Source organism: Schistocerca piceifrons, chromosome 7 (genome assembly GCF_021461385.2).
Source record: "Schistocerca piceifrons isolate TAMUIC-IGC-003096 chromosome 7, iqSchPice1.1, whole genome shotgun sequence".
Taxonomy (NCBI): domain Eukaryota; kingdom Metazoa; phylum Arthropoda; class Insecta; order Orthoptera; family Acrididae; genus Schistocerca; species Schistocerca piceifrons.
Genome location: NC_060144.1, coordinates 370,353,108 through 370,377,410, shown reverse-complemented (window position 1 = coordinate 370,377,410; position 24,303 = coordinate 370,353,108).

Genomic DNA, 24,303 nt, shown 5'->3' with positions numbered 1-24,303 from the left:
ATCTCGGCAGTCCACCATGCATAAACTCCTTTGTGCCAACCAGCACGGTTTTCAAAGACATCAATCTTGTGAAACACAACTCGCACTTTTCTCACATGATATATTGAGAGCCACATGTGGCGTGTCTGTTGTGCTGTTTATCATACCGCTAGATACTACAGAGAAGGTAAGCACCCCATATGACCATGCAAATTAATTGAAAGGAAATGATAATGTCATGCAAATGGAAACATGTTACTGAAACGATAATTAATAGGAGAGACCCAATTAATCATTGAAATATGGGAACCACATAATACATACAGATATGTTGATGAGAGGATGCATAAAAAAAATGGTTCAAATGGCTCTGAGCACTATGGGAATTAACTTCTCAGGTCATCAGTCCCCTAGAACCTAGAACTACTTAAACCTAACTAACCTAAGGACATCACACACATCCATGCCCGAGGCAGGGTTCGAACCTGTGACCGAAGCGGTCGCGCGGTTCCAGACTGTAGCGCCTATTACCGCTCGGCCACTGCGGCCGGCGAGGAGGGATCATCTAGCCATAACAGAAGCAAGTAGTCACTGTAACAATCAGGTTTGTTATCAAACTTAAACACATGAGCTCCACAGTGATATAACTCAATAAGAATTTAATAACTGACACAGGTAGGTGAGAGCGATGAAAGCATAATTACGAGAATATTTCACAGATACGACCAGTGACTGCAAGAGTAGTTCATTCAGTATAGAATAGAGAAATAGATACTAACACCAGCAAGCCTCATCTCACCAGTTGTCCGCCGGGGACGTCGCCGATATGCAGCATACGTAAAACGAAGTTATCAGCAGCTGCTCGCAGGAGTTCCGTTGGAATCTGAGCAACGTATCCCTGTACAATTACCTTCATATCAGGTAGAGACCGAACGTGTCAATGGTAAACACGTTCTTTCAGATACCCCCAGAGGAGGTAATACGTTCGCCGGCCGCTGTGGCCGAGCGGTTCTGTGCGCTTCAGTCCGGAACCACGCTGCTGCTACGGTCGCAGGTTCGAAACCTGCCTTAGGCATGGATGTGTGTGATGTCCTTAGGTTAGTTAGGTTTAAGTAGTTCTAAGTCTAGGGAACTGATGGCCTCAGATGTTAGGTCCCGTACAGCTCAGAGCCATTTGAACCATGATACGTTCGTCGGAGGTTGCATTATGTAGATCTTCCACTGGGCCAGCGACATTAAGTGTTGCCCCATCTTGAGTGAAAACAGTAGTTTCCACATAGCTGTGCTGTTCCAAAGCAGGAACCACATACTGTACAAGGAGGTATCGATAACGTGCAGACTTCATGGTACGCCTGACACGCCCTCTGTGCGTATTCTCTTCAAAGAAGAAAGGACCGAGAATGAAGGTGCATGTGAATCCGTAATGGAGTGCAATAGCTCTTCGTGCACAGCACACGGCTTAAAAGTACTTCAAATTCGGCAGTTCTGTGTATTCACTGTAGTGTAAATTATGCCTCATGATCCCGTAGAATGTTCATAACGTTATTGCGGACACAAGGTTTTAGTTGCTGCACAGTCCGGACTGGTATCAGTGTAACATAGATCGCAAAACTTTCTCTACTGTTTACCATGGGATGGACAAGTCACTTGACTCTGTTCGAGCACTAGCACTACCTAGGGCACGTACTGCATGGTCAGTTACAGCGACATTAACCTCTTCATAACTTCCATCGGGACAAGACGTCCTCCTCTTCCAGGTGCCGCACGAAGCTCACACTTGTTTTCCAAGTTCGTCGTCACCTTCTTTAAACCATTTACCGACATCACGTCTCTCCTCAGATTTTTTGATTGGGAATGTTCTGTCATTGCAGCACTGCAATTTCTGCCGTTCACGTTAAATAGTTTTAACTGGAGCCAATTTTTTCCAACGAAAATCGGTTTCGCATTAACACATTAGCACATGTACCAAGTTCTGGTGGCATATGATAATTACAGCCCATACTGGACGTCAATGAGTAGCTGCACGTTAGTTATAACAACCTTGCTTCATTCAAAGGTTAATGTTTTCTAAGTAACAATGAAATATCACGGGAACTTTAGAGTACAACAGCCAAGATATATAAACAAATAATTACCAACACATATCGGATTATTTAATATATCCATTAGTTAGAAAGAAATAAAAATTACTATGGTCTCCCAAACTAACTGGTTTCAACAGTTCCTTCAAATAGTGATGTCAAAAGATAGGTCTTATTTTTGCAGATCAAAAGTTATTTAATTCCTGTAATTAATTAGCAACAATATGAAATTTGGGAACTTTTAACACAAAGAAAAATTTAGTTTTACTTCCTGACAACGTTTTTGTCCTTTAATAATTTTTTTCATTTGTAATTTGACGCTCTAAACACGAAGTAGTAGGACACGGGTCCTGTTCCACGTAATAATAAACTGCGATAATGACGAATATGAAATTATAGTTATAATTAAAATTCACACAAAGATTGTAGTGCCCAAATTAATCAAACGTGGTAAGTCTTTTACAAAGCTAAAAGACTAATGGGGATTGATTTTACATTTTTAGACGGCACAGGTGCAAATTAATAGCTCGGCTTCTACGATTACAACTGTAATGCATCGTCTCCAGATGTAAATTTTCCTTGCACTTGCTGTTATTCCTGTTAATGCATCAGTGTAAGCCACCAATTTATTGTGGAACTTGGCACTTTCAGTCTCTCTCGCAACCACAAGAAGTTGCTGCACACACGTTCGCTGCGCCAGAGTCCCTCACATTCTGCCCTTCCTCACTCCCAAGTACACCACGCCTTCCACCCGTCGGCTACTGCTATCAGATTGCACTTCAAGGAGTTTCTTCAAACAGTTTCAATTACTCGATATAATATAATGTTTCTGACATTCGCAGGGTGTTTGCTCTACAGACGTTAGAAAAATGTTTTTAACTCTTTCAGGTAATACCCCATTTATAACAAATTAATTTATTATGATGTTCACAAATTATTGAAACTGATCATGCGCAATAAAAAATATCAAATCCGTAAAAAGGATAAAATTAAATATTTTTTTAGTAGTACTACGTTAACTGTGTTGTAGCGTCATAGTAAGAATTTTGTTAAAACATCAGGGAATAACGTCTGTGGTACGAGAGGAGCAATAGAGGGTAAAAACTATAGTGGAATACAGAGACGCATATATCCAACAAATGATTTGAGGACGTTAGGAGCTAGTCTGAGAGTGTGAGGGCGCAGGAGAGGAATTCGTGATGGGCCGCATCAAACCAGTCATGAGACAGATGACCGAAAAGAGAGAGAAATAAGATGTGCTCCATATTTGCAGGCATAGATGAGGTATACATTACTTAATATGTTTTCCTTCAGCACTGTCTATAAGTGAGCACTCGATTACTTTTGCTGCAGTACTACACTGAGGGCGCTATACGGCAACGAGTGCTGTTAGGGTCACTATGAAAGGCGATAAAGCCCAGTAGCGGTGTCCCGGCTATTGAAGCTGCTTCTCGCATGACGAAGCGCCGTTTGACGCCAGTGAGGGTGCAGAAAACCTGTTTTTTTTTCCTACCCCTCCCGAGGGTGCTGCACGTTTGAACGGCGATACACATCGGGCGGGAGTGCAGTAGGTGCTGTCGCACGCACTGCGACACGCACAATGGCCGCCCACGCCTACGCACGAGCGCCGGGGCCCCCGCGGTAAACACAACAAGAGGGCGCCGGCAAACACCGCCGCTTGACGCCAGACAGCGTGGGAAGCGGCCAAAAAACCCGCCCCGCGCCTCTGTCCACACACACTCGCGTGTTACACTTCTCTCACTTCTGGGGAGGAAACCTGCACAATGGTCTTTGATACAGCACACAAATGAACAGAGACTCAGTCAAAAAAGTCTTATTCAACGAACAAGAAGCCAGAGAAAATCTGGTAAAATGTTCTCGATTTATGAGAGTTGAAATGAACACCGCTACCAATGCCAGCCATATTTGATGAACGTATTGTTCAACATGGCGGGCGGAGGGACGCTATGACTCGCCTCACCTCAAGAAAACGGTTATCTTAAGAAAAGACAAGTGACATTTGTGGCAGCTAAGAAGACAAAATAGAACCGTAATCACTGTGCTCGTGAAGAAGGGAGAAAGTTCATGCCGACGAGAGACGACTTTCACATGCGTTGTTTTTTATTTCAGGGAAGTTTTTGACGCCAATCACTTCTCATACGTCGGTGACATGTCGTTTGTTCTGTCCCACTATAAATACATTATTGATACAGAAATCAGTATGCTGTCTCCTCGACAGCATAATGCTGTCTTTTGACAACATCCGTTAATATGGTAGCTCTGTGGGATCTGGTCATCACTGAATGGCTTGTTGTGGACTTCCTTCTCCACCGAATCGAGACAATTATCAAGACAAGAGGCATTACGTGGTATAAGCGTGGTATCTGCTGGAGGTTCACTAATATTTTGTCATGTTCTTATTTAACGCGTTCTATCCTCTGTACTCTCTCAACATTGCGCCCATTTTAGTGTTGCTTTTAACATTTCTGTCGTCTCGAGCACAGCTGTACGTACTTCTTTGGTTATGTCTGCATCTTTGTCATAAATTTCATGCGTTTCTCAAGATTCCTTGACAACCAGTTATTTGTATAACATCATATGTGCCACGCAAATATAAATTATGTGTTGTGTTTCATATTTCAACATTTCATCCTTTTCAGTCAGTTACACGGCCGGATTCAAGTTTGGTTCAAATGGTTCTGAGCACTATGGGACTAAACATCTATGGTCATCAGTCCCCTAGAACTTACAACTACTTAAACCTAACTAACCTAAGGACAGCACACAACACCCAGCCATCACGAGGCAGAGAAAATCCCTGACCCCGCCGGGAATCGAACCCGGGAACCCGGGCGTGGGAAGCGAGAACGCTACCGCACGACCACGAGATGCGGGCCCGGATTCAAGTGTACGTTGACACCCCACATGTGGGATCCGGAGATGCGCGCCGGGCCCAGACCGAAACCGCCTGGAAGATTAACGAAGAGGGCCGGTATGCGGCCATCCTGGAGGTCTGGTACCCACGTGACACTATATTTCGGGTAAGGTTGCTATCGATGGGACGGTTCATTGATGGGACAGCTCCATTTCTTGGCGGACGTTAATAATAGGTGCATATTAGCACTCTGTGTTCCCGTATTAGTCGTCAGTTGTTCCATGAAGACACAGTGTAGCTGTGAAATACTTAGGAATTGCCCTACAGTCTCTTGTAATTTACTAAAATTCATGACTGAATCGGCGTAGCGATATAGTAATAATGATAAACTCACAGCATCCATCACTGTAAAGCAGTTCACAACAGTGTGTCACATTCGTAGTATGATATTACTTGCTGTGGACGGAGATTAAGTGTAGTTAAACGATGCAGGTCGAGTTGACTTGAGCTTGGTTCAATCTTAGGCCAAATTAGTCCATTATGAACAAAATTTAAGCAATGGTTTTCAGTATATATGCTTTCTAACAGTTTTAAATTTTTTGATAATCAAATATGTTTATTGTTTACCTTGGAAGGCGGCATTTCGACTAGTAGCATCCTTGGTTTCGAATATATATTATTCGGTTTCATATGCCAACAAAAGATTCCTAAAACTAAAAAATATTTAACATTGTGACACTTATTTAGGTGTGTTTAGCATTTAACAGCTATTACACTACATCCTATTCACAGAAATTACCGGGCCCTTTGAAGGAAACCAGTCTCCTTTATTGGGCTGATGACACGTTTTTATTTTTCAAATATTTCATTAACAGTGAATATTTATGGCTTCTGTGTCTGTTAAAGTGAAATACGAAAGAAAATGCTCAGGCTACACTGAAAATAACAATATTTATTACAATATCCAGAAGATTATTGTATATTTTCGTTAGCTGGCCGATCGATAGTATCCTTCCACTAGACAACTGATAAACACTTCAGGAAACGTTCTCACGCATTCACTTGGATAACATTAAACGCAAACAGATGAGGGTAAAGAATTTCGCCTGAAGATACGGGGTAAAGGTCAGAATGAAGAAAAATAATCTTTTGCAGCCAGCTGCTCTATATCGATAATGGATCATTGGTGATTTGCATTTAATTTACAGTGTTTGAAATTTTGAAGCTACACCCACAGACGCCACATCCTGTGACAATGAACGCTTGCACCGATGTCAAAGCAGTCGTCTTTGCATCATCGAAATAAGACAGGCGCCATGCACATACGTCTGGTGATGCATTTGAAGCGTCAGATTGTTCATTATTGATGTAAATGTGCTCTGTCACAGCAAGTGGCATCTGTTGCTGAAACTGTAACATAGCGATTGGGGCCACATTGTAAATTAACTGCTCCTGGTAGAGCGCAGTTGAGTAGAACATAACTAGCTCATACACCAAACTGTTAGCAGGAGCAACCTTCCATTATCCTGTCAAATACTCACGTAGACAGTGAAGTTCTGTGAGATGTTATTATATTAATAGTTAATAGTTGAGAAAATCACAGAAGCTAGAAAGAAAAGCATGGGTACAAAGAAGGTAACTGAAAAGAAAACATGGGTAACAGAAGAAATACACTCCTGGAAATTGAAATAAGAACACCGTGAATTAATTGTCCCAGGAAGGGGAAACTTTATTGACACATTCCTGGGGTCAGATACATCACATGATCACACTGACAGAACCACAGGCACACAGACACAGGCAACAGAGCATGCACAATGTCGGCACTAGTACAGTGTATATCCACCTTTCGCAGCAATGCAGGCTGCTATTCTCCCATGGAGACGATCGTAGAGATGCTGGATGTAGTCCTGTGGAACGGCTTGCCATGCCATTTCCACCTGGCGCCTCAGTTGGACCAGCGTTCGTGCTGGACGTGCAGACCGCGTGAGACGACGCTTCATCCAGTCCCAAACATGCTCAATGGGGGACAGATCCGGAGATCTTGCTGGCCAGGGTAGTTGACTTACACCTTCTAGAGCACGTTGGGTGGCACGGGATACATGCGGACGTGCATTGTCCTGTTGGAACAGCAAGTTCCCTTGCCGGTCTAGGAATGGTAGAACGATGGGTTCGATGACGGTTTGGATGTACCGTGCACTATTCAGTGTCCCCTCGACGATCACCAGTGGTGTACGGCCAGTGTAGGAGATCGCTCCCCACACCATGATGCCGGGTGTTGTCCCTGTGTGCCTCGGTCGTATGCAGTCCTGATTGTGGCGCTCACCTGCACGGCGCCAAACACGCATACGACCATCATTGGCACCAAGGCAGAAGCGACTCTCATCGCTGAAGACGACACGTCTCCATTCGTCCCTCCATTCACGCCTGTCGCGACACCACTGGAGGCGGGCTGCACGATGTTGGGGCGTGAGCGGAAGACGGCCTAACGGTGTGCGGGACCGTAGCCCAGCTTCATGGAGACGGTTGCGAATGGTCCTCGCCGATACCCCAGGAGCAACAGAGTCCCTAATTTGCTGGGAAGTGGCGGTGCGGTCCCCTACGGCACTGCGTAGGATCCTACGGTCTTGGCGTGCATCCGTGCGTCGCTGCGGTCCGGTCCCAGGTCGACGGGCACGTGCACCTTCCGCCGACCACTGGCGACAACATCGATGTACTGTGGAGACCTCACGCCCCACGTGTTGAGCAATTCGGCGGTACGTCCACCCGGCCTCCCACATGCCCACTATACGCCAACGCTCAAAGTCCGGCAACTGCACATACGGTTCACGTCCACGCTGTCGCGGCATGCTACCAGTGTTAAAGACTGCGATGGAGCTCCATATGCCACGGCAAACTGGCTGACACTGACGGCGGCGGTGCACAAATGCTGCGCAGCTAACGCCATTCGACGGCCAACACCGCGGTTCCTGGTGTGTCCGCTGTGCCGTGCGTGTGATCATTGCTTGTACAGCCCTCTCGCAGTGTCCGGAGCAAGTATGGTGGGTCTGACACACCGGTGTCAATGTGTTCTTTTTTCCATTTCCAGGAGTGTACTTCAGCTGATCGGTGAAAGAAGGAAGCACAAGAACGTTCAGGGAAATTCAGGAATACCGAAATACAAGTCGGGGAGGAATGAAACAAACAGGAAGTGCAGGGAAGCTAAGACGAATTGGCTGCATGACAAATGCGAATAAATCGAAAAAGAAATGGTTGTCGGTAGGACTGACTCAGCATATAGGAAAGTCAAAACAACCTACGACGAAATTAAAAGCAAGGGTAGTAACATCAGGAGTGCAACGGGAATTCTACCGTTAAATGCGGAGGAGAGTGCGGATAGATGGAAAGAGTACATTTCATTCCTGTATGAGGCGGACAATTCGTCTGATGTGGTAGGAAAAGAAACAGGAGTTGGTTTAGAAGAGATAGGGGATCCAGTATTAGAATCAGAATTTAAGAGAGCTTTCGGGGAGCTAAGATCAAATAAGCTAGAGGGGACGGATCACATTTCATCAGAATTTCTAAAATCATTGAGGGGAGTGGCGACAAACCGACTATTCGCGTTGGTGTGCAGAATGTATGAGTCTGGCGACATACCATCTGACTTTCGGAAAAATGTCATCCACACAATTTCGAAGACTGCAAGAGCTGACAAAGGCGAGAATTATCGCACAATCAGCTTAACATCTCATGCATCCAAGTTGCTGACAAGAATAATATACAGAAGAATGGGAAAGAAAATTGAAGCTGAGTTAGATGACGAACAGTTTGGCTTTAGGAAAGGTAAAGACACCAGAGAGGCAATTCTGACTTTGCAGTTGATAATGAAAGCAAGACTAAAGGAAAATCAAGACACGTTCATAGGATTTATCGACCTGAAAAAAGCGTTCGACAATTTAAATGGTGCAAGGTGTTCGAAATTCTGAGAAAAGTAGGAGTAAGCTATAGGGAGAGACGGGTCATATACAATACGTAACAGCTATGAGGGAGTAAACGACCAAGAACGAAGTGGTCATATTAAAAAGGGAGCAAGTTAAGAATGTAGCATTTCACCCCTATTGTTCAATCTGTCCATCGAGGAAGCAGTTATGGAAATAAAAGAATGTTTCAGAAGTGAAATTAAAATTCATGCTGAAAGGATATAAATGATACGATTCGCTGATGACATTGCTATTCTGAGAGAAAGTGAAGAATAATTGCATGGTCAGCTAAATTTAAATGAACAGTCTAATGAGTACAGAACATGGATTGAGAGTAAATCGAAGAAAGACGAAAGTAATAAGAAGTAGCAGAAATGAGAACAGCGAGAAGCTTAAGATTACGATTGATGGTCACGAAGTAGATGAAGTTAAGGAATTCTGCTACCTAAGCAGCAGTATAACCAATGACGGACGGAGCAAGGAGGATATCAAAAGTAGGCTAGCACTGGCAAAAAGGGCATTCCTGGCCAAGACAAGTCTACGAGTAGAAAAATAGGCCTTAATTCGAGGAAGAAATTTCTGAGAATGTGCGTTTGGAGCGCAGCATTGTATGGTAGTGAAACATGAACTGTGAGAAAACCGGAACAGAAGAGAATCGAAACATTTGAGATGTGCTGCTACAGACGAATGTTGAAAATTGGTTGGACTGATAAGGACTGAGGAGGTTCCGCGCAGAATTGGAGAGGAAAGTATCATGTGCAAAACACTGAAAAGGAGAAGTGGCAGGATGATAGGACGTCTTTTAAGACATCAGAGAATGACTTCGATGGTACTAAAGGGAGCTGTAGAGGGCAAAAACTGTAGAGGAAGGCAGAGATTAGAATCCATCCCGCAAATAATTTAGGACGTACGCTGCAAGTGCTGCTCTGAGATAAAGAGGTTGGTGTGGGAGAGGAATTCTTGGCGCGCAGCATCAAATAAATCAGAAGTTTGCTGACTCAAAAACAAAAAAACAAAAAAAAAACAAAAAAAAAACAAAATAGGAAAAAGAATCTCGAGTAACGTCGGACGTGCTAGCGGAAATTTCACAGTGTTTCCCCGAGGCAGCCGGACGTCACTTTAACGTGTGACTGCGGGGAGCTCTTCGTAATCTTGATCACTAGAAAAGTGCAGTCGGTCGGAAGAAGGGACAGAGGGGCTGTAATATCATCGCAGAGTAACCTTCCGGAGTCTGCTGCCGATGAAACAAACCAGGGACCCCGCACCGCGCGGCACGAAGAAGCAATCCGGCCTACCTGTCCTGGCTTAGAGATCTCTTCTTCACGTCCGTCGCGACCTATTTGCACTGCCATGAAAATAGCAGTCGAAATGCTTGTAGAGAACGACTTCATCAGAGACACAGGATTTGGGCACAGCAAAATGTGGGAATCAGCGTTGGCAGTGCTAAGGCATCGGTTACAGAGAAATGACATGACAGCATTTTTTCGTGGCTTGTTGCTTGAGTAAATGCTTTACGGAGTTCGTGCCGCCTAAGATGTGTATGCACTTTCTCGGTCCTCGTTGTTCGCGGGCCGGTTTGTAGTTTATTTGTCCGAATTATATCATGGAGTCACGGAGTCACGGTACTTCGATGTGCTAGAGGAGATTATGCCGATATCTATGACGGAAAAACGGTGCTAAGGATGTTGATTTCGCTACATGGCGACTGACTCAGCTTATTTATCTGTTGGCTTTTGCTTGTTAACAGCCTGTTTACATGGCAGGGCGACCAACATTTGATCATATATGAATATGGTGTTCTTTCGACCATGCCCGAAAGAACAGGTACCATATTCATATAAGTATATAGTTCTGGCAATACCGGCCATGACCTTCTTCTGAGCGGATGCACACACATTACTCGAACTCTTACGGGATTTCGTAAGAAAGGCTTCCACGAGTAATATGTTGGGTAAAGACATTACGAATGTACTGTATGGACATACAAGGTGAGAATGTGGGTCTCGCGGGGGGCGTGCAAGGGATAGTTCCTGCAGCCGCGCTATCCCTTGTGCCCTCCGTGGCTCAGATGGATAGAGCGTCTGCCATGTAAGCAGGAGATTCTGGGTTCGAGTCCCCGTTCAAATATATCAACGCCCGTCAGCGGCTGAAGGTATTGATTTCATTCTAATTTCTTTCTAACATTTGATCGTAGCTGTAAGGGCGATGACCAACAACATATAATGTTGTTAAGACAGTTTAAGGGGCAATTAATTGAAATAAACTTCAGCAGCACAACTACATCGCATTTTACTGTAATGGGTAACAAAGGATAAATACGTTATGTCATATGGTATCATGTTTTAGGATAACTCCACAATGCGACAGAAAGTTTTTAGAGTGTAAAAGCGTGTAAATAAGGCGCATTTGAGGTATAAATTCAAGTACAGGATACCGAAACGTATTCAAATTGGACATACTAATTACTGCTTCGCAGTATATTTATTCCTTAACGAAATTTGTTGTAAATAATAAGTCTTCTTGTTACTTCTGTGTGCTATTTGTCTCCACAGCTGGTGATCAATAAGAAGCGAGTGGGTTGGCAGTACTGACTGAGGACCCCTCTAGCAGCGTGTGGTACGTCACTCTTTCTCCACTCATCACATTCCCTTGAACCAAATCGTCTTCTTCCCGCAGAAACATGAACAGCGAAAAGACTTATGTCGACTATAATACCGATAATAACAAAAAACTTTTCGAGATATGACGGTCAGCGAATTTCAGCTATCGATGGTACTTAGCGGGATTACTATTCACTGACGACATGAACGGCAGAAACAGGCCATCAGTAAGGGAGCCGGGAGGATTTAAAAAAAAAAAAAAAAAAAAAAAAAAGGGAGGCCCCGTGAAACACGGTCTAGTTGGTCACCGTATTCCATCCACCAGTGAAAGAATAGCTGATCTTCCGTTAAAGTTGTAGTACTTCAAAATTCTGGTTTCGACGGCTTCTTTGATCACAGAATCCCAACAGGCAGATGTATGGGGTAATATTTTCCATTCATGAAACACATCCTATATTTGTTCATGAGCCTGTGTTCGTTAGCAGAAGATTTGTCGAAATCGGTGCTCTGTGCAGCCTTCTGAAATCGTTCAGTTTGACGAACCAAGGTAGCCGCAACCACATGCACAAAGAATTTTATAAATTACAGAGCCACTGACACCAAGGCTACTTTTTATTGGGCGTCCCAGGAATGTTATAGGCTGATCATCTTCTGATGACTGTGTGTAAGGATAAGGAAGGAAATGACCGTGCTCTTTCAAAGGAACATATCGCATTTGCCTCAAGTGACACGGTAAATCTAAATCAGGGTGGCCGGACGGGGGTTTGAACCGTCGTCCTTCCGAATGCGAGTCCTGTGTGATAACGACTGCGGTCTTTGTCAGAAGTCGTCGAGCCGAGCGGTTCTAGGCCCTTCAGTCCGGAAAAGGTGCGACTGCTACGGTCGCAGATACGAATCCTGCCTCGGGCATGGATGTGTGTGATGTTCTTAGGTTAGTTAGGTTTAAGTAGTTCTAAGTTCTAGTGCTCATAGCCATTTCAACCATATAGAAGTCGTCGAAAGCTTGAAATTACATGCATATATGACGCGACAAAACTCCGTGAAGCATTTATGCAGAGAAATCAAGCCAGCTGGAACACACCGACCAAGGCTCAGAGCTAGGTAGCACCTAAAGTAGACGAACAGCCGTTCGTTGAAATATCGAGCAATTTCCACTAAAAGTCCGTGAACCATAAAGCCATACCTACATTGCAGGACAGCATTTGAGCGTGCGCCAGTAAGTAAAACTACGGCGTCTCGACGATATCTCTCCATGATACTGTAAACACTGAGATTGCGTTCCCACGGCTGTACACTTTGGTCACGATCGCCGTTGGTCGTGAGGACCACCCCGGCAGCGGCGCGCTCGCGCAGCGCGGCACCGTACGGACCGCGGAGGCGGCTGGTACTGCGCATGCGCAGAGCGCCGACCGCCAAGGACCCGGTGCGCCTCGCCCCTGGAGGAGGTCCTTCAGCATTCGGCAGTTGTCTCAGGCGCGCCGGGTCGTTCACCCCAGCCGGCGCTGGCGCTGGCGCTGCCGCTGCCGCAGCCACGGACTGTGTCCTAGGGGCCCGCGCCCATTTATCACCCGCGTCCTGTCACGCTCCAAGGCGGAAAACAGCGCCCCTGATAATACGTCAGCCTCCGTCACACGTACTTAGCGCGGAAGCCACGTCTGTTGTACGGAGCAGCTTCGTACGGTTAACCACTAACATCGCTGTTAACCTGTCCTTGCACTAATCGTATGTCTTGTCTCTCCACCGGAAATAAGGCGTGAGTCATCGGAAACTGTAAAAAATTAAAACTGTGTGTCAAAAAATGGTTCAAATGGCTCTGAGCACTAAGGGACTTAACTTCAGAGGTCATCAATCCCCTAGAACTTAGAACTGCTTAAACCTAACTAACCTAAGGACATCACACACATCCATGCCCGAGGCAGGATTCGAACCTGCGACTGTAGCGGTCGCGCGGTACCAGACTGTAGCGCCTAGAACCGCTCGGCCACCTCGGCCGGCAAACTGTGTGTCATAACAGATCTTAAGCCAAGACATTAGCATTACTTGCAAAATGATGATTGAAACCGACAGCTGTATTGTAATTCAGCGTCGTTTATTCTAAACATGTTACCAGTTATAACGCCGAAATGCGTCATCTTCAGGCCCCTGCATACGATAACATACATAGCTTGATAGCAAAACAAGAGAGTACTGGCAACAAAAATCACAGTTTGTCACTAAAGAGGGGGCAAATCACATCATAAAACTACATAATAAAAACATACTACCGTTACTCATACAAAACAGAATTCAACATTCGCCTTATAATTTATTTTGTATTTAATAATCATATACAACAGTGACGTAATGGACCCGAGGGGAACCCACGCGTACAACGAATTACACTAGCAAAACAACCGAAGTCGGCCATATCCCTAACCGGAACACCTAAGAACAATAACACCTACCAATAATGACACCTAACAACCTAATAACATGATAACAAACCGCTGCAGTAAAGAAATGCAACAAAAACCTAACGAAAAACGTCATTGGATAACGCGAAGCCACCGAAAGAATAACATGTACTCTAAAGATCTCCAATAGATAAACAGTTAAGTCACGCTCTAAACCCTATTATTCAAATATCGTTGACATCACGAAAAACTATAAAAACATGCTCCATTGATATAACTACGCAGCAACCCGGGCATATAGTTTAGATCCACAAGCACACTAGCACAGCGAATGTGTTACTTGCGCATAGGTTCCCCTCGTGTACATTACGTCATTGGAGTGTGAAACGTCCCCTTTGAACAATTATACACGACTGTCCTTAAACTGACACACAATATTTTGTTAGCGCAACGCAATCTGACTTTCAAAATTCCCTACAAAAGAATGGCCCTGACTAACATTAAACTATACCTTTCACAAATCACTTACCTCACAAAAATCTTCGCTGCTCAAGCTACTGCAATACAGCGAGCGCCACTACTGCCAGCTAAATAAAAGATTCAAACTATGGAAGGCACTAACTACTGATAGGGACAGTTAGCAAATGAAAGATATTAATAGAGAACAAACAATGTATTTACCTTGATATCATCATATATAAATATAGCAGTTCATGACAAATTTCAAAACTCCGCCATCTCTCTCCCCACATCCACCACTGCTGGCGGCTCACCTCCAACTGCGCAACGCTACGCGCTGTTCACATCCAGCTGCCGCTGCCCAACACTACAATGGCAGACAACAATGCAAAGCAGCCACAGACTGCACACAGCACAGCCAGTGATTTTCATACAGAGGTGGCGTTACCAATAAAAAAACCTAAACAGCCTACTTACAAGTGTTTTGTATGGACAATGATGGTATATTTTTATTATGTAATTTTATGACTTGGTTTATCTTCGTTTCAATCGCAAACTGTGATTTTTGTTTACTATCATGCTATGTATGTTACCACGTACAGGGGCCTGAAGATGACGCTTTTTGTCGTTGAAACTGGTAACATGTTTTGAATAAACGACATTGGTTTCAATTATCATGATTCAAGTACTTCATATCCGGCTACTGTCGCACTGTCCTCGATGGTTTCCCAGAGAAGACTTTTGCGTGTTTTAGGCAACTCCCACACTAATTGTGTCGGCAAGTACTCCTCAGATTCCGTTTTCCTTCTAACACTTACGATATCCCTCCCTGAAGCTAGTCCCGTTAAAACAGTGGATGAAAGACAGCAATCAGGTTCCATATTCCTGGATTTCGGGAAAGTCTTTGAAACGCTGCCAAACTGCACACTGTTAATGAATGTAGGAGCATACGGAATAGGTTCCCACGTTGTGACTGGCTCGAAGACTTCGCAAGTAACAGAACCCAATATGTTGTCCTCGACGGTGAAGTGTTCATCGGAGACAAGGTTCATCAGAAGTGCCCCAGAAAAGCGTGATAGTTCTACCATAATTCTCTCTATACACTGTGTACCAGTGTAGCCCAGTTCCGTTAGGACTGTTGCTATGAGAAATAGAAAACATGTATTATGTTCACAAAATCACTATATTTATTCAAAGTAGTATCCTGCTGAATGGAAACACAAATGAAATCGTTTTAAAAGTGTTTTGAAACAGACTTTTGAAGTTGCCTTTAGTACTGCAGTACAATTTTCTTGTTTCGCTTTTACTGCGTTATAACGGTATTGCCGGCTTCAATTTTGGGATCATCCAGAAGCTGTTGGGTCCAAACCCGGGGAATACAGTGGGTGATCCAGTACTGTGATCCATCTTCTGGCCAAAAACTCGGGCACCATGTTCGCTTTGTGGGCTGGGGTGTCGTCACGAAAGAGCAGACAGGAACCTGTGCCTCGGTATTCGGATCGAATTCGACGCTGGACGACTCAGAAAACTTGATGTAGCCTCACCGCTCCACTGCCAATTCCGAAGAGTGTCAGACACGTACTAGTATATCCGCAGCCAGGATGCCTGCTGCAACAGTGTCGGCAGGCAGACAGGCTTGACTTTCTACACAGCTATTTCCGAAGCTTCAAGGTTAGTAACGCCGCAACTCCCCCCAAGATAGCACTGCGGTTTGGAATTTCACAAAAGCAGTCGTAACGGAAGCGGGACACACTGTGTACATAAATGATCTGACGGAGAGGGTGAGCAACAATCTGCGATTGTTTGCTGATAATGTTATGGTATACGGGATAGAGCGTCGTTGAGTCACTTTAGGAGGATACAAGACGACTTAATTTCTAGTTGGTGTGATGAATAGCAGCTAGCTCTAAGTGTAGAAAAATGTAAGTTAATGCAGATGAGTGGGAAAAATAATCCCGTAATGTTAGAATACAGGATTGGTAGTGTGCCGCTTGACACATTGCAAAGCGATATGAGCATGGAAGGACAGTAGTAGGGATGGCGAATGGTGGACTTTCGTTTACTGGCAGAATTTTAGGAATGTGTAGCTCAACTACAAAGCACACGGCGTGTAGAACACTAGTGCGACCTACTTGAGAGATGGGTTCTAAGGATGGGCAGGATAAGGTTACGACTGTGGACTGGGTCGTAATCAGTTACTCTCGGTTGCACAACAAATACGTGACTTTATTTAAAGAAACTAGAATTTTAAAACAATCTCTTCAAAAAACACAATTGACTGTATGATGGCTGAAGGCCTTATCACAGAAAAAAAGTTCCAAAATTTTAGGGCCAAAGGCTACCAACAATAACCTCAAACAACAAACGGCTGAAGGCCTGAATTAGAAAAACAATTCCAATTAGCACTTATTAAGATAAATACTTCGTTTTAAAACAAACTGTAACACGGCTGAAGGCCTTGTTATAAAAGAAGCGAAATTATAGCTTGGCAGAAGTCCACACAGAACTTCAAATCACAAACGGCTGAAGGCCTGAATTAGAAGATCAATTCCAAATAGCACATATTAAGATAAATACTTCGTTTTAAAGCCAACTGTAACGTGGCTGAAGGCCTTATTATAAAGAAGCGAAATTATTTCTCGGCTGAGGACCACAAATAATTTCAAATAACAAACGGCTGAAGGCCTGAATTAGAAGTCAGAGAAACAATTCCAAATAGCACCTTTAAAATAAATCCCTTGCTTTCAAAACAAGTTTGCTTAAAAAAAAAACTTACTGTAACACGGCTGAAGTCCTTATCACGAAAGAAGCGAAATTATTGCTCGGCTGAAGGCCACACCAACAATAATTAGAAAATTACAAATATCCCTGAAACAAACATCACAATCTAAGGAATCAGGGCAAGTGGTTCTCAGCAAGTGTTCCAAGGGTCGGCCTGCGAAGGTAACTCGAACGTAAGGTAAGGTGAGACAGGCAGCCAAGAGGTGTACTCACGTAACAGCATGGCAACTCAAACTAGGGCAGGTAACTGGGGCGTTAGCGGCAACATGGCAGAAAATACCGTTGGTTGCGCTTCACTAATAAGAATAATACTAAATTCAATGGTGAATAACAAATAGAGAAAGACGGCTGCAATATTTCAGCACCTCGAAACACTTCACTCGTTGCCGCCAGGCTTAGCGGCCCTGGGAGCAACAACCCGCCTATCAAAGGCGAGAACTGAGAATAGCTGAGGTTGCATTAGCAGTTAACTCTTCACTCGACTTAAACTCCCAGGGTTCGGTGTGCAACGAAGTCGTCGCTCTCGCAGCTACCCCTCCTGGATCTGGCAGTGGAAGCGCGCTACCAGCGGCTCCGGTTTGCCCTCGCATTGCATGGACATGCTCGCTGGTGCGCCCCAAGCGAAGAGATGTCCGTTCGCAACTCCTCACCGAATCCAGTACGCAGACAGCATTAAAATAACTGCTCATTCAAAACCACAAGATACACATGGATCCGTGAAAATAAGTCCACCAACTCACAATAGTAAAACCAGTCAGACGCACGTCGTCCGCTGCGACGATCGACCGAACGACCAACCAACAGCAATCCCCACTCAAGTCAGGCACGGGAAATATCCCAGTGTAAATCGTGGACTGACAACTTATTGCCATCAGGTCCCTTCGACGGGCGGACACACACATACACCAGTGAAAGTCTCACTACCCGAAGATCACGGTCCATTCAACTAAAACTCGCTGAATGCGGTCCTTGACGTGGTCGTGCACTCTCGAGACCACATCCTTCCGTCAGACAGTTCATGTGTGTCGCCAGCGGTCGGGCGAGTACTAGCTGTCCGGATCTCACTGCTGCCACGTCCCAACTCAACTAGCTCGACACACAACGACCCGGGAATACTAGAGGCCGCTCCAATGGCGGGACCACGGTACGCGCTATCGATAAGCGCTACTGCTGCCACTCACGGACAGACAAGTCGAGCAAACGTAGTGGCGCCAGTGAACACACAAAGAAAACGAGACGACACTATCGCTATTACAAGATGCCAAGCTATGAACGGCATCAACGCGAGCCGTACACGGCTCACTACTCTTGACTACTGCTCGAGTGTTTGGGATCCTCACCAGGTCGAATTAAAGGAAGACATCGAAGCAGTTCAGGGACGGTCTGCTGGATTTATTACTGGTAGGTTTGATCATATGCATTCCGTGCAAGAAGAGGACGTTAGTTTCTAGGAACACTATTGAGAAAATTTAGGCAACCGGCATTTGAAACGGACTGCAGAACGATTCTCCTGCCGTCGAATTTCATATCGCTCAAGGATGACAAATATGAGATAAATTAGGGCTCGTACGGAGGCATATAGACAGTCGTTTTTCCCTCGTTGTATTTGCGAGTGGAACAGGAAAGGAAATGACTAGCAGTAGTACAGAAGAATGCTGAAGATTAGATGGGTAGATATTGAGGAGGTATTGAATAGAATTGGGGAGAAGAGGAGCTTATGGCACAACTTGACTAGAAGAAGGGATCGGTTGGTAAGGCATATTCTGAGGCATCAAGGGATCACCAGTTTGGTATTGGAGGGCACCGTGGAGGGTAAAAGTCGTAGAGGGAGATCAAGAGATGAATACACTAAACAGATTCAGAAGGATGTAGGTTGCAGTAGGTACTGGGAGATGAAGAAGCTTGCACAGGATAGAGCAGCATGGAGAGCTGCATCAAACCAGTCTCAGGACTGAAGACCATAACAACAACAACAGTACAGGGTACCCTCCGCCGAGCACAGTACGATGGGTTGCGAAGTATGTGTGTAGAAAGACAAGTTCATATAGCCGTGAGTCGTGCTTATGCCATCGCAGTAACTACGACGTGGACTTTTATCGCAGGAGGTCTCCTGTTGACAACGCGCACCTGTCTACGTACCACAGAGCAAGCGCTTGAAGGTGACTGCCGAGTACAATTTTGCTTTTTGTTCCCTGTAGTTGGAAGAGCAATTGAGGAGGTTGTTAGAAATAAGTGACTAGTCGTTCTACAGTGGATGTTATTGAGTACTTACAATTCAGATATGGCACTTTACAAATTTAATAGCATTGTTGATTTTTCTGAAGCATATGGATTAGTGACACTTTGTGATCTATAAAAATACTGCCCGCAGCCTGTCGTGAAATACAAGTTATCAATAAATCACACTCACAGTTCCCGCGCCCGGGTTCGATTCCCGGCGGGGTCATGTATTTTCTATGCCTCGTGATGACTGGGTGTTGTATGATGTCCTTAGGTTACTTAGGTTTAAGTAGTTCTAAGTTCTAGGGGACTGATGACCATAGATGTTAAGTCCCATAGTGCTCAGAGCCATCTGAACCATTTGAACACTCACAGTACGGAGAGTTAGTCCTATAATAACTTAGCAGTAATATTTCCACATTCCGATTCAAACTGCGTTTTTCACTGGAACTTAGATGTCGAGCTTTAGCGAACCCATTGTCTGCCCGTAAAAGTTCGGGAAGCTTCGCCCTCTTTTGAATAACCAACCGAACGTCAGTTGTTTCATAATTTTACGATATTTTTCATAGAATTAAACAATAACTCTGTTAAGTTGTGATTTCCACTCTGTCCTCGCAGTCTCTTATCATTGTTTCTCATTTAATTTTCATTTCTAAAGTAGCTGACAGTGTAGACAATTGTCGGCACAGCAGAGAAAAACTTGTCACCCCTGAAGACATAACACTAACACGTGTAACACAACTTTTAGCTTTGATAATAATGTTATTTCATCGACTAGTCCAAAAATTTCTTCTTGTATGCAGAAGTGACTCATTGATGATAAGATCCTGTATAGCTACCAATTAGTACATTTCACTCAGTGTTCCAGTCCTAGACATTTTACATACGGGTCACATCCGGATTTAGTGGGCCGATAGACATGCTTCAGTGTCCGTCAAACCAAAAACGCATGCGCGCCGGCCTGGGAAGACGACTGTTGTCACACTAGAGAGACTGGAGCCAAAAAGATATACGTGTCCTGTGCCATGCGTCACAGCACGTGTCACTACCGGTCTTACCAGTCGCAACCACCATCTCCGACAGTGACCATTTACTATTTCAGACCAGTTTAATACTTCACAGATGAGGATTTAAATTCACTGAAGTTGTCTATGACAACGTGGGCATTCATTCACTGACACACGATTTCTCAGCTGGTCCCAGACGTAGCCGAGCCTTCGCGATGTGTGTCGGGCAAAGGAACTAGTGTGACGTCACAAGTTTGTTGCGGGGGCCCATATTTTCCGAGGATCCCGGAAAAAACTGGAGTGTCCGCAGGGTACACACCATGAAGAGAGGGGAACATTTATTCACTGATGATGTTGAAATAAACATCCTGGTTCCTCTTCGAGCTAACGTGAATTAGTGGGCCCAATAAACATCGCCCATTGCCAAAAAATCACAGGACCACCTCTGACTTGAATTGCAGTCTCCACACTCCACCGGTTAAACACGTCATTGGACCTTCGGTTCACTCAACGCCTTGCGCCACTTGAGAAAGAAAATCGCGACTCGGGGGCCAAACTGCATACCTCCATACAGTTTCTCTGATGCCAGGTCCACTGAAAACGCGCGAGTTTATTGCCGCAGTTAGCAAAGGACTTTTGTGAAATAGATAACTGGAAATCACCATTGCATACAGTGAGCTCTCTTTGCGATGTTCGCACAGCGATGGTGTTATACTGACAGCGACAGTTCCTGTCGCTTTGAAACCTATTGTCTTTGCCTAGGCATAACGCTCCATTTTCGATCATTCTACGACCACTGACACCGTGTTATACTGCTGCAAGTGATACTCCATTTCTTGTAGACACGAACAGTATGCGTTGATATGCAAACAAATACGGAAAATTCATCCACGGCGTTGATCATGGGCATGTCGAAACACGATAGCTCCTTTCTGTAATTCTGGCGCCTCCTAATTGTGCTCATTCTATAGAAGCGATTGAATCATGCACACCACTTACGTCAGCGCTTGTCACTTGACCATCTGGTTCCTACTCACATCATCTACAGCACTTCAAAGCGACATCTTCTGCTATTTTAAGAGGATGATTGATGCTTCTTAAGGTGAATCGACATTACATTTAGCGGCTATCGAAAGAAGAGCAACTAAGTCTCACATCATTTTCCGGTGACGGCTGGAGGCTGCTTGTGATTCACTTCATTCACTCCACATGTGAATCACATCTGTAGCAGCAAGCCCTTTGCTTGCCGAAGTGACGCGGTATGAGAAGTCAGTTTCCCGAAAACTGATAATTCTGTCCCATCTGGATACATAAACTAGCTGATAGCGCATGCTTTGGCATCGTCTAGGCGTACTGGCAGATAATTTCACATTTATATTTAGCTTCGTTGTTCTCCAGAGCCCAAGACTGACGTAACACTATCTTTGAAGTCACACATAAGATAGGTCATCAGAGCTGCAACTCAGAGTTTCTTAACGCTGACTGTACGCATCCTCTGATTTATATTTCATTCAGGTCATTGTTTCTGAGTGTTGTAATTTTCGCTATCGTTAACAAACTACTTGCCAATAAAACTGCAGCACGAGGAAGAAAAGCAAAGTACGAGATTGTACTTATTTTAAGCATACAGGGTGGTCCATTGATCGTGACCGGGCCAAATATCTCACGAATAAGCGTCAAACAAAAAGACTACAAAGAACGGAACTTGTCTAGCTTGAAGGGGGAAACCAGATAGAGCTATGGTTGGTCCGCTAGATGGCGCTACCATAGATCAAACGGATATCAACTGCGTTTTTTTAAAAATTGGAGCCCCCATTCTTTATTACATATTCGTGCAGTACGTAAAAAAATATGTATGTTTTAGTTGGACCACATTTTTCGCTTTGTGATAGATGGCGCTGTAATAGTCACAAACATATGGCTCACAATTTTAGGCGAACAGTTGGTAACAGGTAGGTTTCTTAAATTAAAATACAGAACGTAGGCACTTTTGAACATTTTATTTCGGTTGTTCCAATGTGATACATGTACCTTTGTGAACTTATCATTTCTGAGAACGCATGCTGTTACAGCGTGATTACCTGTAAATACCACATTAATGCAACAAATGCTCAAAATGATGTCCGTCACGCTACGGTCGCAGGTTCGAATCCTGCCTCGGGCATGGATGTATGTGATGTCCTTGGGTTAGTTAGGATAACTAGTTCTAAGTTCTAGGGGACTAATGACCTCGGAAGTTGAGTCCCATAGTGCTCAGAGCCATTTGATGTCCGTCAACCTCAATGCACTTGGCAATACGTGTAACGACATTCCTCTCAGCAGCGAGTAGTTCGCCTTCCGTAATGTTCGCACATGCATTGACAATGTGCTGACGCATGTTGTCAGGCGTTGTCGGTGGATCACGATAGCAAACATCCTTCAACTTTCCCCACAGAAAGAAATCCGGGGACGTCAGATCCGGTGAACGTGCGGACCATGGTATGGTGCTTCGACGACCAACCCACCTGTCATGAAAGATGCTATTCAATACCGCTTCAACCGCACGCGAGCTATGTGCCGGACATCCACCACGTTGGAAGTACATCGCTATTCTCTAATGCAGTGAAACATCTTGTAGTAACATCGGTAGAACATTATGTAGGAAATCAGCATACATTGCACATTTAGATTGCCATCGATAAAATGGGGGCCAATAATCCTTCCTCCCATAATGCTGCACCATACGTTAACCCGCCAAGGTCACTGATGTTCCGCTTGTCGCAGCCGTCGTGGATTTTCCGTTGTCCAATAGTGCATATTATGCCGGTTTACGTTACCGCTGTTGGTGAATGACGCTTCGTCGCTAAATAGAACATGTGCAAAAAATCTGTCATCGTCCCGTAATTTCTCTTTTGCCCAGTGGCAGAACTGTACACGACGTTCAAAGTCGTCGCCATGCAATTCCTGGGGCACAGAAATATGGTACGGGTGCAATAGATGTTTATGTAGCATTCTCAACACCGTCATTTTTGAGATTCCCGCGCAGTTTGTCTGCTACTGATGTGCGGATTAGCCGCGACAGCATCTAAAACACCTGCTTTGGCATCATCATTTGTTGCAGGTCGTGGTTGACGTTTCACATGTGGCTGAACACTTCCTGTTTCCTTAAATAACATAACTATACGGCGAACGGTCCGGACCCTTGGAAGATGTCGTCCAGGATACCTAGCAGCACCGTTGGGCATTTTGATCACAATAGCCGTGCATCAACACGATATCGACCTCTTCCGCAATTGGTAACGGTCCATTTCAACACGGGTAATGTATCACGAAACAAATACCGTCGGCACTGGCGGAATGTTAAGTGATACCACGAACTTATACGTTTGTGACTATTACAGCGCCATCTATCACAAAGCGAAAAAAAATGGTCCAACTAAGACATTCATATTTCTTTACGCACTACACGAACATGTAATAAAAAATGGGGGTTCCTATTTAAAAAAAAAAAAAACGCAGCTGATATCCATTTGACCTATGGCAGTGCCATCTAGCGATCCAACCATAGCGCCATCTGGTTTCCCCCTTCAAGCTATACGAGTTTCGTTCTTTGCAGTTTTTTTCGTTTGATGCTTATTTCGTAAGATATTTGGCCCGGTCACTATCAGTGGACCACCCTGTACAGTTTAATCAGAAGAATACACAATTAAATTTGTCGGCGGGTTTTGGCCAGCATCAACGGTTCAAATCTGTACGGGCATCGAGTCGAACTGAGCGTGGATGGAGCGTACGCCATCATCAATCGCAATGGTTGCCGAGTGATGGTGGGTGTTCTCCATGGAGCCCATGACCCAATGTTTTTAACGGCTAGGAATCTGCTGGACTTCTGTATCGAGATATCAACGAAAAACTAGCAAGAGTCTACACTAAAGACTTCCGTACATGATAAGACAATAATCTGCGTAAGACT